This window comes from Anoplophora glabripennis, unplaced genomic scaffold (genome assembly GCF_000390285.2).
Source record: "Anoplophora glabripennis isolate ALB-LARVAE unplaced genomic scaffold, Agla_2.0 scaffold646, whole genome shotgun sequence".
NCBI classification, from domain to species: domain Eukaryota; kingdom Metazoa; phylum Arthropoda; class Insecta; order Coleoptera; family Cerambycidae; genus Anoplophora; species Anoplophora glabripennis.
This window is the reverse complement of record NW_019416845.1, coordinates 233989-252352: the sequence shown is the minus strand read 5'-3', so window position 1 is coordinate 252352 and position 18364 is coordinate 233989.

Genomic DNA, 18364 nt, shown 5'->3' with positions numbered 1-18364 from the left:
ACTTATAAATAACCCTAGCCTTCCTCTAGTGACTCCGTGTAGCAATACGGGACGGATTAGTCCATCTCATTGAATCTATTGTTATAGCTTGGAAAATCCGGCTAAAAACCAGCTATTTGACCTATTATTATTTTCCTGACAACATTCTAACAACTTATTCTAGGAATTCCTACGTTCTTTGGAATGCATTTTGCGCGTTATTTGAAATATCGATTTTTCGCTTTATACGATAGTCAAAGTGAACTTCTTAAAAAATATTGCTAAATTTCTCCGAAGGACGGCTTTGTGGCGACGCTAACCTACTTGAGAGCCCTTAACTTTTCGATAAAATTAGTGTTGACTGAAATATTTAACTTTTTGGCCCATCCGGTCCGAGAACTAACAAATAAATTACTACGCGTCCCGGCTTTTGTTAAAATGTCACGACGGTTGAATGTTGGAATTCACACCCACCATAATTTTTTAGACACTAGAAAAAAGTGTATTTTTGTTCCGTTTCTGTTATTGTTTTAGTTAAATTTAATTTTGTCTTAAATATTTTTGTTATTCGTTGCAACTTAAATCGATAATGAAAGGTTCTGCAACCAAATATCAATTCTAAGTTACATTAATTAATATATTGAGGTGCTTTTATGAAATATTTTAGGGTGGACGGTTTTTTTTCCCGGTGAGTAGGAATATATTTTGTAATTGTTCTTTTCAGTACGAGATTTTTGATTAAGCAAAACTATTTTAGAATAAATTGTAATAAGCTAACTGGATTTAGTCGATTTATTTTCTTCTTCCTTTCATATCTAGACATCCTGTATGGAATGTTGGATGTAGTACATTTACTTCACGCAGCAACAAAATTAGTACAAAATTTACATTACAAATAAGTGAAACATACGTATTTTCTGCTTTGTTAACGAGAACTGCGGAAAATCTGAACATATTTGGTACCTAATGTAAATCCATACTGGTATAATACGTTGTATCACCCCACTGAAAGGTCAAGTTCATTATTCTGAATGATGACAAAATAAATCACCCACGTTCTCCTGATATGAAATATGTTCATGTTGCTAAACACATTTATACTTCAAATATGAATATAAATCAGAATGAGCTAAAGTGTAATAAATATAAGCCTCAAGAAGGAACACGGTTTCAAGTTAAACTTTACAAAAAATATTAGAAAGACGTGAGAAGTTTTTCTCTCCATTATCCCCATGGGACATACGGTGAGAAGATCGAAAATGGAAGACACATAAATCTGTCCGATAGCTGATGTGATGACAGTTTTTTATGGCAAATGGGGCATACCTATATAACCTACATACTGCCCCACAAATTTCACGGAACTAATTTTACCGACATCCTATTATCCTCGGGGTACCCTTCTCAAGACGAATCGCAAAAAGCGAGCTGCGATAACTAAAATTGATATAATTTACCACGCAAAGCCACGTAATCGCCATCTAATAAAACGGGCTTCAAATTATTGTCTAAACGTGCTAAAGTCCGTGATTTTAATGACCAAGAATGCGAAATTAAACCCAGCGTTCAGATCATCTTGGGTTAATGCGGAATGTCCTAAGCTAATAATTAAACGCGTAGGTATTTCCCCAAAGATGTAGACGAACGTAGTACATTAGGGGATACGAATATACAGGTGCGCACACAAAATTCGTGGCAGCGTATTGTTTGATTAGGAGTAAATGCAAGTATTTCTTAAAATTGCATACTTTTTTAGGACTATTTGTTGTGTATGTCCACATTAACGAAGTTTCAAGAAACTAAATTCTTTTTCGGTCTCCTAAATAGGTACCTACTTAAAATACCATGATGCACTTCTTTGTCGAATTGAAGTGCCTACCCAATACAAATTACTTTTTTTAATTAAACAAACGGGTTATTAGAGCAGAATAAAACAATTGTTATTTAATCTGTTGCCATGAATTCTCCTTAATAACCCCATTGAGATTTTAAGACGTGACTTAACACTGTAAAAAAATCGGTGGGACTGAAAGCAATAAAGGTTCGGAGTGATTTCATTGAGTGAAATTATTGATCACATGTTCACTCAATATTGGGTATTTCGAACATTTTACTTATTTGTGATTATAAACTAATACTGAGTACTTTCACTCAAATACAGGGTGGTCCCGAGGTAATGGGCCAAAATTCATGGATAGATTCCCCAAACAAAAATATTGCGATTTAGCCGAACTTACCTTAGTCCAAAAGTTGATAGTTAAAGAGATACAGCGTGTTAAATGTAAAATATTATTTCAGTTTTTTTTTTCATTTATTCCTTAACAAATGCAAATATCCTCATAAAATTTTGGGGTTTGGAGTTCTTTGGGTAGAGGAATTGAAATCTGTTCAGATTTTGGTTAAAGTTCATAGAGGGCGCTAGCTGCAGTAGATTGAATGTGTTAAAAATGACGTAACTTTTTTGTACTTTGAGGTATCTCATCTTTGGTATCAAATTCTTATTTTCCAACTTTTTTTACACAAAAAAGATTCCAATGCTATTGCATTAAATTACAATTAAGTACCCACAGGTATTATTAATTTGGCGGTAAAGTTTCTTAAGTAGGATTTGGACGAAAATCAAATAATTGACGTTTTTCAGTTGCCTTATTGTCATTTGTATGCTCGTTTCTATTAAGTATTATTCGTACCTAATTAAAATTACATCTTACCTTACAATTTAAATTGTATACTCGTATACAAAAATGTGCGATAGAATGACGAAATTTTCGTTTTTGGAGTTACATGAAATCAGTTGTTTATGGAGAAACTATAAACACCTGAGACGAACTTTACCAGCAGGTTTTAAATGCTGCAAAGTCATTTCGCGTTTAGGATTTATACTTAAAAATGAGACAATCTTTTAATAAGCGTATACATAAATGTATTGAAGTTAGAGGTGGATATTTTAAGCAATTATTGTCAAAAAGGCATATTTTCTACTAATGTTTACTATTTTACTGTTCATTACAATTTTTAATTCTAAATAAACCCTTGTTTTTGACATTTCTAAATTATTTTAATTGTTTCAACTATTAGCATTGGAAGTTGCAAAGCCAAATATCTCGGAAACGGTGCGAGACAGCTACTTTCATAAAGTTTACCTTTTTTGTGTAAAAAAAGTTGGAAAATAAGAATTTGATACCAAAGATTAGATACTTTAAAGTACAAAAAAGTTATGTCGCTTTCAGTATATTCAATCTATGGCAGCTGCCGCCCTCTATGAAGTATTACCAATATGTGAACAAATTTCAATTCCTCTACCCAAAGAACCCCAAACACCAAAATTTTTTGTAGATATTTGCATTTGTTAAGAAATAAGTGGAAATAAACTAAAATAATATTTTACATTTAACACCCTGTAACTCTTTAACTATCAACTTTTGGACTAAGGTAAGTTCGGCTAAATCGCAATATTTTTGTTTCGGGAATCTACCCATGAATGTTGGCCCATTACCTCGGGACCACACTGTATAGGTACTCTTAAATAAATTCTTCACGTAAATAGGCCAATCAAATTGTCGAAAAAAAAATTTTTTTGCCAAAAAATAGTTCAGTAATTGAAAATATGTAAAAATTAGGAAAAATTCCGTAGAACACAATGAGCTACTTCATCCCACTCGAATTTTTGGGCTTCATTTCCAAAATGGCGGCCAAAGTTCGCAAAAAACAGTTTTTTTCATTTACAATAAAAAACTAAACATTTTAGAAAAAAAAATGTTTCAAACAAAAGTTGTAGGAATTTTTAATACGGATCGAATATCCAAACATGCAATTTTTTAATATCTTCGGGAATCAGAATCCGGGAATCTGATCAGAACTATATACAGGCAGCAAAGTATTGTTCACGATTTTCAATCCCCATTGTTGTGCCTGAGTAGAGGGACGACAGAGTAATTGTAGATGTATCCTGAAAACGATGAGTCAGACTTTCTAAAAAAATTTTTCTCGGCCCCTGTTGGTCGTAGGACAGACTTTTCTTTGAAAATTCATGAAACAATGTGAGCTTCCGAATGGCAGTATCGACATTTTTGTACGAATTGAAATCAAAAAGTTAATCAGTTTTATGGCCCCGAAAAAAAAAAACGATTTTTCGATCTTTTTTTGCGATATTTGAAATCGATTTGCACATAATAGTGTGATTATTTTATTTATTTTATTATTATTTTAAGATACGTCTGCCCAACAGCTAAATACCAATTACCAGGCAGGCTAATTACACACATATTATTTGCATATATAAAGTTAAGATAATAAAACAAAAACAATCGTAAAAAGCAAGCAAATGGACAAACTAAACAAGTTAAGTTAAGTAAAAGATTTAAAACACATAAATAGCACAAATTAAAACAAGAAAAAGGAATACTAAGATCCCAATATTATAGTCTTGATTTTGGAAACAGATGAAAAAAACAAGTCTATTGAACCTTGGAGCGACGTATAACTCATGCACATCCGATACAATGGAGATGATGATAACATATGCATTTTCGGAAAAGGCAATCTAAAGGTGTCACGATGCCGAGAGTTCAAGCGAGGTACATTGAATTCTAGTCTGTTTAGGATTTCAGGACAGTCCATCAAATTATTAACGATCTTAAACAATATAATCATAGCAATACAGAGTCTACGGGAATCTAGGCTGTTAACTTTGTACTCTGCCAATAACATATCATGGGGATAACCTATAGGTGGATAAAATCCATGCAGCTTAAAATATACGTGTTTCAAGAACTTTCTCTGTACATATTCAATCATATACTTCTGATTGCCATATTTAGGATACCAAACTGAAGAACAGTATTCCAGTTTGGAGCGAACAAAAGCATAGTACAGGCAAAGTAATGCATCCACCGATTGGAATTCTCTCGAATTGCGTATAATAAAACCCATATTCTTGCTGGCTTTCATAACGATTGCACTTATATGAGCGGTAAATGAGAGTCTAGGATCAAAGGTAACTCCTAGATCACTGAATGTTAGGGGTCTTGAAAGAAGGATGCCATCCAAGTTATAAGGAAAGACCAGTGTGCTCTGCTTGCGAGAAAATGACAGAACGTTGCATTTTTTAATGTTTAAATTGAGATGATTCAACTTGCACCAGTCATTAATTCATTCTAAATTATTCTGCAACAATTCACCATGATCAACGTTAGATACTGACCGGTAGATTTTCATGTCATCAGCATATAGTAGGTACTTAACATCGAGACAGGAAGATATATCGTTTATATAAATGTTAAATAACAAAGGACCCAAGATTGACCCCTGAGGAACCCAGATAGTGCTATAAATTGAGATGAGCTAAATCCTTGACATTGTACAAATTGAAGTCTGCCGTGAAGGTAAGACTTAAATAGTTGACACAACTTACCAGAAACACCTACGTGATCAAGTTTGTCTATAAGAATCTTATGGTGTAGACGTATAAATGACATCTACTTGACCTTGATTATCAAGGGTTTCTGATATATATTGTGTTATTGAGAGTAGGTTAGTATTGGTAGATCTGCCCTTCATAAACCCATGTTGACATGGGCTAATGATATTACTTACATGATTGTATATAGAGGAGTGGATTATAGTTTCAAAAGCTTTGGCCAAATTAGAAATTATCGTAATTGGACGATAATTAGAGATGTCACATCTGTCTCCACTTTTAAAAATTGGACATATTCGGGATAGTTTCCAGTTGTTGGGAAAAGTCGATGTACTAAGAATTAAGTTAAAAAGAAAATTTACTTGCTTACATAGCACAGAAGCACAATCTTTAGGAAGGAAAGATGGAATGAAATCTGGCCCGGTTGTCATTTTAGGTTTCAACGATTTAAGTGCAAGGTAGGTTTCGCTTTCAGAAATATTTTCAATATATAAAATGTTAGAATTGCCATCATTACAACGATTGTTTTGGGCTGCAGCAGATGAATAGTTACTAGAAAAGAATCTACTAAAAGCATTTACAATATCCTGCAAATTTTCATAAGACTCTCCATCCAGATTCATTCTAGAAGGTATACAAGAGTTTTTCTTCTTGTTATTTATATAAGACCAGAATTTATTAGTGTTGGAGGAAATATTGGATTCGATATTCCTGATAAAATTTGAATACGAGGTTCTAATATCTATTTTAATTCTTGATCTCAATTCCTCAAATTTATTTTTCGACTCCATACAACCATGTTTTTTAAATTTGCGCCAACAAATAGTTTTCTCTCTAATAAGTTTCTTGATATTAAAGTTGAACCAAGGATGATACTTACTGACATAAGGCTTGGTTTTAGGGACACAGTCGTCGAACACCTTGTAAATAAGTCGATAAAAACAGTCACAAGCCTTATTAATGTCAACGGTTGCATATAAATCCGACCAATCGATCAGTGCCAAATTTTGATACAGAAAAACCAAATCCACTCGTCGAAAATTATATGAGGGGCTTTCGGCATATTCAGTTTTACCTATAGAGATATCCGCGAGTAAGTCAATTTCAAGTGGGGGATGATACTGGTCTATAGTTACAATAGGTGAATCACATTGAGTTATCGTACAATTATTACTGGTCAACACCAAATCCAACAAACGACCATTAAAATTGGGTATTGTATTCTGCTGTCTTAATGATAAGAAATTGCTAAATTGTAGAATCGAACTAACCTTAGACGTATGCTCACCGCTTTTTTGTGAACTAAGGAACTCGGGGACATTAAAATCGCCAACAATAATGAGCTCATCACAAGTAAGATTGCTCTCCAAAGATTCAAGATACTCAAACATATACTCAAATGATTCCAGAGGTGTACTGGGAGGAGCATATATGACGAAGAAATTGATATATTTATTTCGTAGAGAGACTCGAATACCAACAATATCGATACATTGAATATGATCAAGCTTAACAGCAAAATCGTTATCGTAGATTTGAGAAGTATCTAAATCTGAATTAATCGCAATTAAGACCCCACCTCCCCTACTTTTATAAGTTGATCTCCGGTCGCATCTAAATACATTAAAAAGATTTGGATTAAATAATTCGGAACTGAGGACCTCAGGAGTCAACCATGTCTCTGTTAGCGCAATAATATTGAAAACGGGATGTAGAAGTGCAGTATGGTTATAGACAGAGTCAATTTTTGTGTTAAGACCACGTACATTCCGATAGTACACATTCAATGATATATCACCGCTAACGACGCAAGGCTTCAATGTGGCGGAACCAGTTTGAGGTAATTGCTATATCGTACTGAATAAATCGTGTTTTAGCTTTATTAGTCTTTCCCTAGAAATAGGACAACACCTATCCCATGCAGAATGATCAACATTACCACCTGATCCGGAACCGCCTGCATTAACGCAATTGACGCATTTGATAGACATACTTGGACAGTCCTGAATACAATGACCCTCGGCACACTTAGGGCAGTGCATCGCTTTTTTACAATTTTTTGACGTATGGTTGAAACCACAACACTTAAAACACATCCTCACCTCCAATGCATCAAAAACTGTACAAAAGTCGTAACCCAAGGCCAGATTACCCGCCTCGATTGCTAAATGGTACGAGTGTTCGTCCACTTGTAGTACTGCTTGATAAATGTCCTTATTTTTTTTCGTACAACTAACATTTACTATTGAGATTTTGTCACAATCCTTAAATACATGCTTATTCTGGCTGAATAGTAAGTTCAACATAGTATCCTCATCATGCTTCTCTGTTATTCCCACGATTTTGATTCTCGGGTGCAACTTGCTAGCCTCCTTGACCTCGTATCTATCGGACAGTTTTCGGGTTGCTAATGATTTGAATTTGGTCGAATCCTCCTCAGAATTGCAACTGATAACCAACCCCCCCCTTACTAATATTTTTTACTTTCGAGATAGCGATGTTTTCTTGTAACGGATTGATATTTTGAAATAGCTCAGACTTGGTAACTGCATTCCGTTGGCCACTATTCTTAGGTTTAAGTAATACAGAACTCTTTTTCACTACGTCACTGTAGGAACTACACTTCGGTGCGGAAGTTATTATTAAAGAAAACCCCGTTCCTAAAGATGTGGCAGCCTCGTAATTATGAGGATTTTCTTTTTTCAAAAAATTCGAATTTTGCAAAAACTTTTAAATATTATTCAATTTTGAAGAACTCATTTTATTTTGTTCGCCAAGAGCTATCCTTTCACAAAGTTTCATAAAAAAATATTTATTTTTAAAATTTTGTATTTGAAAAAATAGCGATTTTTAGCGGTTTTGTTGCAATAACTAATATATTTATCGATCAAAACCGGTTTGGGCTAATTCGATCCGTATTAATAATTCCTATACATTTAGTTTAAAACATTTTTTTCTAAAATGTTTAGTTTTTTTTATAAATGAAAAAAACTGTTTTTTGCGAACTTTGGACGCCATTTTGAAAATGAAGCCCAAAAATTCAGGTGGGGTAAAGTAGTTCATTGAATTCTACGGAATTTTTCCTAATTTTTACATATTTTTAATTACTGAACTATATTTTGGCACCTGAAAAAGTAATTTGATTGTACTAAAACTCGTATTTGGTGCACTTCTACCTAAATCAGAGTAAATGTCCTCATTACTGAATGATCCCACCCTTTTTCATATCCAGATGGTCTTTGTCCGTTCCCATCGTTCCATTAGTCTATCTCATAACCGTGGCATGGTGGATGGCAGTATGGCGAATGGTTGTGCTTTGAAGTTTGACAAGTATCGGTTTATCTGGTTATTCTACTGAAAATTGTATTTAAATGCAGTGATTTAATTACAATAATTAAAGACAATATATTAAGTCTCGATTAATATTTGGTTAAATAAACGGATAGTTAAATTGTTATCTATAATTACGTATTTATAACGCACAATATAGGTTATGGCAACCTATTCGTCCGATCAGTTCACCAATTCCTTTAATCGAGACATAAAATATTGTCTCTAAAACAGATCTGTGTAGAAACCACTCTGGCTGCTTAGTAGTTTATGACTTTAATACAATGATATTTAAATTAAAATTTAAAGGGAATATAAGCCAAGTCTGAGTAAAAAATCTTATTAGAGAAAAAGTCTACTCTAAATTGGTTTTATACAGGATGTTAAAAAAAGGGTCTAAAATATTTAAGGAGGTATTAGTATGAACCAAAATAAGCAGAAAAGTCTCAATAAACATGGGTCCGCAAAGTAACGGTTGCGGAGATATGGAATGTTTTATGTTTTTTAGCCCCTTTTTTTATTTTGCAAAAACGTTGTGTATTTTCTTATAATAGTTGGTTGATGTTTAGTGAAATAAACAGTACGTATTTGACAGTTGTTCCCAGTGCACAAGTTTTCTTTCGCTATGGCTGGTTACTCTAACGCAGAATTAACAGACATGCATTTCATGTATGGTCGTGCTAATGGGAACGCCACCGAAGCGCGACGTCTTCATGTTGACGCTTATCCAAATCGTCAGATTCCTTCACAATGCATGTTTGGAAGAATTCACCAAAGATTGCGTGATACCGGTTCCTTGAGCAAACAGTGCCATTTATCCGGAAGACCTAGGTCGGTATCCACTCCTAGAGCAGAAGAAGAAATTCTAGCACTGGTAGAGCAGAATCCAGGTTCGAGTGTGCGGAGAATATCAGCCGAGGTAGGAATTAGTGTCCTCTTGTTTGGAGAATCCTTCACGAGCAACTGCTTTATCCATACCATGTGTAACGAGTACAGGCCTTAAATCCAATAAATGATCATCAAGCACGTTTGGTTTTTTGTCGCTGGTTTCTACGTCATTATGCTGAAGATTCTCGTTTTCTTGCAAACATTCTTTTTACTGATGAGGCCGGGTTCACAAGAAATGGAGTGTTTAATTTTCACAATACGCATATTTGGGCCGACGAAAATCCTCATGCTCTAATAGAATCTGGACATCAGGCACGTTTTTCATTAAACATTTGGATGGGTATGGTAGGTGACAGGTTTCTAGGTCCTGTTGTTTTACCAAACCTATTAACAGGCGCTGCTTACCTCAACTTTCTGCAGAACACACTGTATGAGTTTTTGGAAGACATTCCTTTGAATCAGAGGCAACAAATGTGGTTCCAGCATGATAGTGCTCCAGCTCATTTTTCCATGGCCGTTAGAAAGCATATACACCAAACTTTTCCACATAGATGGGTAGGAAGGGCCGGACCTGTTTTATGGCCTCCAAGACCGCCTGATCTGAACCCTCTAGATTTCTTTGTTTGGGGGTATTTGAAGACATTAGTATATGGTACTCCTGTAAATAGCCTGGAAGAGCTGCAATTACGGATTAATCAAAAGTGTCAAGAAATCCAAACCAAGGAGGGTGTTTTCGAATATCGTTGAGACGAAGATGTCGTTCCTGCTTGGAAATGGACGGAGGGCACTTTGAACATCTTCTGTAACTTTGTTTTTTGTTTGTTAAAACCTTCCTTTGTCGGTTTATTCCTAATAAAATAAAATGTTTGAAAAAAGAATAGTGGTCCATATCTCCGCAATCGTTACTTTGCGGACCCATGTTTATTAAGACTTTTCTGCTTATTTTGGTTCATACTATTACCTCCTGAAATATTTTACACTCTTTTTTTAACACCCGGTATGCTCAGAATAGTCAAAAGTCACTCAATTGATAGTAACTCGGATTTGAGTAAAACTTACTGATTTCTGATAATAGTTTCACTCAGTTGTACTCATATTAATAGAGTGAAAATTTCACTCAATCGGGTGTGGATAGAAATTGATACATTATTGAGTGAAATTTATATTATATCTACACACCTTATAACATAATTTTCTCACAAATCTTATATTTGCTATTTCCAACATCATAATAATTTTCTCACATGTTCTATGATAGGTGGATATCTTAAGTTATTTTCAGTTGTCTGATTTTCTAAAAAAAATTAAATATTTATTGTAGTCGGATCTAGCAAGAATACTTCTGGTTATTATTGATTCTTCTGGTGGAAAACTTTCTATACAGGGTGTTTCTAAAATAGGGTTCCAAACTTCTGCTGCGTTTATAACTCATTAAAATGAGCCAAAAAGTTCCTATTAACATGTGCCCTAAAACACACCCTTAGGAAGTTATATGCCCTTAAAAGGGCTCAAACAAAACTGTTTTTTTTGTTATTGACAAAACGGTCGCAAATAAATAGAAAAAAATTTATGGGTCTTACATAACTTTTTACGTTAAATAACATGGGCTACTCCGTTTTTCGACATGCAAATCATATGCGTCCCATTTAGGTTGGTGAAGGGGGTTTTCGGCCCGTAATTTTTTTTATTTCAATTTTTTTACAATTTTCTCTACAGATTTATAAAATCTTAACAATTTTACGTAAAAAATATTATCTTTGTCCAAATCGATATTTCCAATGGTTTTCGAGTAAATTGAGTTTGAAAATTACTCTGCTCTTTAAGTTATTAGGCCAAAAATTACAAAAATCTGTTTACCATGGCAAATAAAAGACTGACGTTGCCACAACGCTTAACAATTTAAGTTATTGATAAACTGTCAATTGAGCTTTGCAGTGTTTAATTAGTAAAAGTGGTGAGTGGAAAATTTAAGTATACAACATTATTGCAACTCATAAAATGGAGTCATATTCAAACACGGAAATGGCAGATATGCACTTTATGTACGGCCGTGCGGCTGGAAATGCATCAGAAGCGAGGCGTCTGTATGCGGCAGCATACCCGAATAGAAGACTTCCTTCTCGACAGGTATTTCAGAGGATCCATCAACGTTTAAGAGAAAATGGTTCGTTCCAACCAAGAGTAAATGATCGTGGCGGAGACAGATTTGTAAGAACACCGGTGATGGAAGAAAATGTATTGAGAGCTGTGCAGGACAATCCAAGGGTTAGTGTAAGAAGTGTCACACGTATGCATAACATAAGTTTTTCCGTAGTTTGGCGAATTCTTTGCGAACAACTACTTCATCCTTTTTATATCCAGCGTAATCAAGCTTTAAATCCGAATGACTACGAACCACTTCGGCAATTCTGCCAATGGTTTTGCGAAAATCGAGGCGGATTCCGAATTTTGCATCTCTTATTTTGTTTACGGATGAGGCAAGCTTCAGTAAAGATGGTTATGTCAATTTTCATAACGCTCATGAATGGGCTGATAAAAACCCACACAGCATATTTCAGCCCAGACATCAGATTCGGTTTTCCGTCAACGTTTGGGCAGGCATTTTAGGCGATCGGCTAATCGGACCGTTTGTGTTGCCTAATCGATTGAATGGTGAGGATTATTACAATTTTTTAGTTAACGACTTTTGGAAGATGTCACTTTAATTGAACGCCAAAGCATATGGTTTATGCAGGACGGAGCGCCACCTCATTACCTACATAATATAAGACAACACTTATATGAGTTGTATGGAGAAAAATGGATAAGCCGAGGAGGTCCTGTTTCCTGGCCTCCACGTTCCCCTGACCTTAACCTCCTGAACTATCTTTTTTTGTGGGGCAACTTAAGGCAAAGGTTTATAAAATTCCAATTGAGACCATTCAGCAACTACGGGAGGAAATTGAAACCACGTGCATGGAAATAAGGCAAATACCTAGAATTTTCCAAAGAGTTCGCAAATCATTGAAGCGTCGAGCTACATTATGCATCGAAATGCAAGGTGGTCACTTCGAGCAGTTCTTGTAATTTAACTTATTATTACTAATTTTAATCCCATTATTTTCTATTTCACATTTAGCTATTGTCTGCAGTAGTAATTAGTTCTTTAATTAGTAAGTGTAACTCTAAATTTAAATAGTCTTAGTTTATGTTCTAAATTATTTATTAAGGGCATATAACTTAAGAAGGGTGCGTTTTAGGGCACATGTTAATAGGAACTTTTTGGCTAATGAGTTATAAACGCAGCAGAAGTTTGGAACCCTATTTTAGAAACACCCTGTATACTTCACTTATTCAATTTACTGTTTTTTCATAAACGTTACAAAACAGTGGGATAATGTCGTGTTAGATATTTTACTCTATACCAAATAAAAAATATTTTCCGTGGCAACAAATTATGTCTGCGTAAATAATTCTTTGACCGACGAACCGCGACATCATCAAAGCTAGCGAAAAGGGTAATTATTAAAAAATTCCCAAATATTCGACTGACAAGCTACGTTTCTCAATTAAGAACTTGAAAAGTATATGTATAACGAGTTTATACCGCAAATAAAGAAATGAAACCGGCTTTATATTTAATGTGATTCCGTTTTGGTAAGTCTTAAGGATTCCGCAAAATGAACACAAATGGGGAGGAATAAATTTCCACTCAATTCCTTATTATTAAATATTAAAATTGCATTAAATTATACAAGTCGGTTCAAAACTTAGAACCGAAAAGGTAAATTTGGGGCTCTGTATCTCCGTTAAGGGGAACTTTAGGAATTTTTTTTATGACAAACTAGGGTTATTTTGACCTCCCCTATAGGGGAGGTTGAAATAACCCCAGTATGCCATATACTTACCGAACACCCTGTATACCCCTGTACAATCAATTTGGCAATTCCTTTTGTGGTTGTACAAAAATTATTTTACTTATACGCAATTGTTTTTGTGATCTTCTTTCAAGTCAAGAATAACAATATCAGTGTCTGTCACAGCACAGCAAATGACCTAACGTGTAATAAATATCTATTTGCTTATCTGATAGTGGTTTTAAGGTAGTTATAGGGTTACCTTTCTTCTCCTTAGCCTTAGCAAGGAATCTTGACCTGCCTTTGTTGTTCTTGGGCTAGGCTTTGTGGGTGCGGAGCAGCTATCAGAACCCCTAGAACTCTCTTAAATTATGTAATGTAAAAAGAACCTCACAAAAAACTATCGTGAAGCCAATGGGTTCTAAAAAATTCTTTGAATAACGAGAAATGTATATCTTTCCTACATACGGTACCAATTAAAAGACAGTTGCGTACATAATTTCTTTTCATCTTTTTCAGTATTAATACTATTAAACTATTAAAAAATGTACGTAAATCAAGTAATCTTTTTACATTTAACATATATGTATTTAAATAGGTAAATGAAGTTATTTCGTGAACAAATTTAAACAAGGGTTGTCCACAAACTGGCAAGCATTGACTGAAACACTTCATTTTAGATACTAATCGTACCGTTGTTACTGTAAATGTCCCAAGAAATTATTCAAATGCCAGTCTACCAAGCTACACTGTTTTACCTTTGTTATTTTAAAATGATATTTCAGCCTAGGAAATTTTGTTTTAATAAAAGTTGATTTAATATTAAGCTTTCTTAAACCTTATTTGATGTGGATTAAATGTTGTCGTTAGTGCTCTGTTAACTAAAAGATCTGTCTCATTAAATTTAATAATCCTTATCTCTACAAATAATAAATGGGCGTTACCTCTGCAATAAATAATTTAGCAATTATAAAAACAAGTACAAGTACAGTATGTTTCTGCGTTCTATATTCGCAAGAACATAAGAAATAGTTAGTATTTGATTGTCTCAGAATACTAATTCTTTTGCGACATAGGTTCATAATTTGCCAGGAAATTTGCAAGGGAGGATGGAGCAAAGGTACGTGGCGATAATAAAAATTAAAAAGAACATTTATGTGGCGGAAAACTTGCTAAGTGGATGACATGAAAACTATTAAAAAATAGTAATAAATAATAAAATTTTGTGATTTGATGCCATTTGAATATAGGTGCAAGAACCAGGTAGGGACAAACGCATCTCCTCCTTCCATGCGAACGCCCATGTATACATGTCAAACATTGCAAAGATAGCTAACATAGTCCTCTGTGCAATCGTAATATTGACGTCTCTAACGTTGCGAACATAACAATCATACCGTTCTGTGCGACCTTACACTAAACAGTCATATTAGAAATAGATAAAGGGTGTCCCAAAATTCACGCCAGATATAATTTTAAAAAAAAAACAGGTTTTTAATTAAAAATTGAAAAGTTTTTATTGATTCATACAGTATAGCGTTATGTATGCAATAATATATCACATAAATGGCCTCCACAGTGCTTTAGTGGCAACTACGCATTTTTATTAAGTACTTTTCTATGGAAAACTATTCCTTTATATTGAGACATTAACTTATGTCGGGTTTTTTCAGCTCCTGATAAATGTATCTTCTAGTTAAATCTACATATTTATATCTGTCTCATAAAACACATGTGCTTAAGAAAGTAACAGACTTAGATTTAACTGACAGTTAAATTTACTAGACAGTGAAGAAACTGACCCTTAAAATTTTAATATACAGGGTATACAGGAACGGCAGAATAACTCGGCGGCAGAGCATTTTAGAGAAAAATGTTAAATACAAAAGTTTCAGGATTTCTCCCTGGCTGTCCGATGGTGACCTTGACATTGACCTTGACCTTTAAGATCATTTCAAGGTCATATGTGATTTTTCAAATTGGACCCTACACTTTTGACCCCAGAAATGAAAAGAGCGGAAAATTTTACGTTCAGATATGACCTTGAGTGACCTCTCCCTTTTGACCTTGGGGCCTCCACAAGGTCAAACTAACAAAAGTACAGGAACGGCAGAATAACTCGTCGGGAGAGCATTTTATAGAAAAATGTTAAATACAAAAGTTTCATTATTTCTCCCTTGAAATGATCTTCAAGGTCAAGGTCAAGGTCAAGGTTGCCATCGGGTAACCAGGGAGAAATCCTGAAACTTTTATATTTAACAATTTTCTCTAATAAGCTCTCCTGCCGAGTTATTCTGCCGTTCCTGTACTTTTGTTAGTTTGACCTTGTGGGGGCCCCAAGGTCAAAAGGGAGGGGTCACTCGAGGTCATATCTGAACGTACAATTTTCCGCTCCTATCATTTCTGGGGTCAAAAGTGTAGGGTCCCATTTGACCTTGAAATGATCTTCAAGGTCAATCCCAATGTCAATGTCAAGGTCACCATCGGATAGCCAGGGCGAAATCCTGAAACTTTTGTATTTTTTCTAAAATGCTCTCCCGCCGAGTTATTCTGCCGTTCCGGTACTTTTGCTATACCCTGTATAACAGATACTTCTAGTTTCATCCAAATAACTATACACTGTATTTAACTAAAGGATACAAATGCCACCTAATAATCTAGAAGTTAAAATAAATATAACATGGGGGGGTGCTTAAACTTTTTAACAATATCACAAATAGCAAATATCTCGAAAAGGAATATACAGGGTGTCCCGAATTCCCGATTCTTAGGACAAATTTAGGGGACCCGTATTTATATTTTTTGCCAAGTGGCTCCCTCTTTCGGAGTTACAGCCCCTTGAAAGCTGTCCCTAAGAAAAAATCTTTTTTATATTTCGAAACCCTGTTGTACGAGAATCACTAAATTTGGTACACACGGGTTTTATGACATGCGGAATCTGATACTGCTATACTTTTTGGCGGGGAACCCCCTTAAGACACTTTTTAATGGGTCCCCTTGTATTTGGAATCAAAAAAATTTGGTCGCAAATTTGAATTTCTTAAAAATTATTAGTTAGCTATGGCGAATCACGATATGCATTCGATCACATTTTGATTTTTCTCGAAAACATTGCGTTTTATGGAGAAAGTATCAAGAGACCAAAAAGTTTCTAAATTTAATGGCTTTCTAGCGGAATAATTTTTGAGAAATTTAAATATGCGACCAAAGTTTTTTTGCCCCAAAAACAAGGAGGCCCACGAAAAATTGTCTTAAGGGGGTTCCCCGGCAAAAAGCGTAGCACCATCAAATTTCACATGTCATAAAACCCCTGTGTACCAAATTTAGTGATTCTCGTGCCACAGGGATCTGAGATATAAAAAAATTAATCCTAGGGGCAAATTTCAGGGGGCTGTAACTCCGAAAGAGGGGCAAAAATAAAAAATACGGGTCCCTTAAATTTGTCTTAAGAATCTGTGACCAAATTTTGTAGCATTAATTTCGGGATACACGTATACAGTTTAGTTCTAGTGAATCAAACTTTAACCACAAATAGAACTCAATAAATAATTCAAATTTGCCTTATAAAGCAATGGTCTAAGTCTCACCGTTTTCACTGTATTGGTTGATTTTTAAAATCATATTAGGTATTTATGAAATCTTTGCTAGGTTTGTAACAAATTGATTCAAATTTGGTGCAGCGTTAACATTTACACATGTGCATAATTTACTGGAAAATTTACAAATTTTTGTAGGTCAGTGGCGTAGGAATGGGTAGTAAAGCGGGATTTTTTACCCCAACTTCTACGCCAATGACCTAATAATCATTTGGCATTCATTTTTAGATTCGGTCGACAATTTTACATGAAAAAGGTATACCTATTGAAAATCGATACAGGGTATCGTTTTACCGAAAATCTCTCTTGAATGGGAGATCGTTCTTCTGATAAGAAATTTAATTTCTTAAGAATAGGAAATAAATTTTAAATTAATATTATTATTGAGTTCTATTTGTGGTTAAAGTTTGATTCACTCGAGCTGAAACACCCTGTATAAATATCATTTCAGCTGCCAACTAAATTAAATAAAAATAAAAAATGTTTTAATTAGTATACAACTGTGTTAATACATAAACAGAATTTCGACGACACTGGGTATTTTGGCAATTTTTAAAACTTATTCGATTCCCAATTGTATTTCATATGAATATCTTCTTAATTCTTCTTTCGATCTGTTTAATTCGTAAAACAAGTAATTTGAGCTATTACTTTTTTAGTCTAAAGTAAGTAAGTTGAGTAAATAGAAAATTATTATATTTCACAAAAAAATTATAAACTTTTATGTTGGTTCGGCTTGAAATATAATGTAATTATTAGGAATTTTAAAAACTCTGGCATGGAAATTTAAAAAAAGGCATTTGTGTAAAATATTAAATTTTCTGAAGGGCCGCAGTAGACAAATTTCTGGGCCTATAAATTTTTAGACTTTTTTTTAGTTATACAGGGTGTTCCTAAAAGGTCCTTACAACTCTGCACCAGATAATGCGGCTCAAAATAAGTCGATTTAGCTAAACTTATCTTAGTTCAAAGTTGCTCCGTTTGGGCGGTATACGGAACTGAAATTACAATTTTGAAATCTTTTTTTTAATAAATTTAAAACGCCTTATGCAATTTTGCTAAAATTTGGTAAGTTTACACCACTCTATAGGACAGTAAACCCCATATCAATTTTATGAGTAATATCAATCCATTAGCGTATAACTTGGGTTTTTTTAGTAAATCCTTCCATAATTCTATGCCAATGAAAGAAAATAATTTTAAGTATAAAACTTAGATTAAGTAAATTATTAACTACAAAAAAGTTACTCTTGATAAGACTCGATTACTCTCATGGTTTATTCGAAATTTGTAATTTTAATTATTGTAAGCAATTT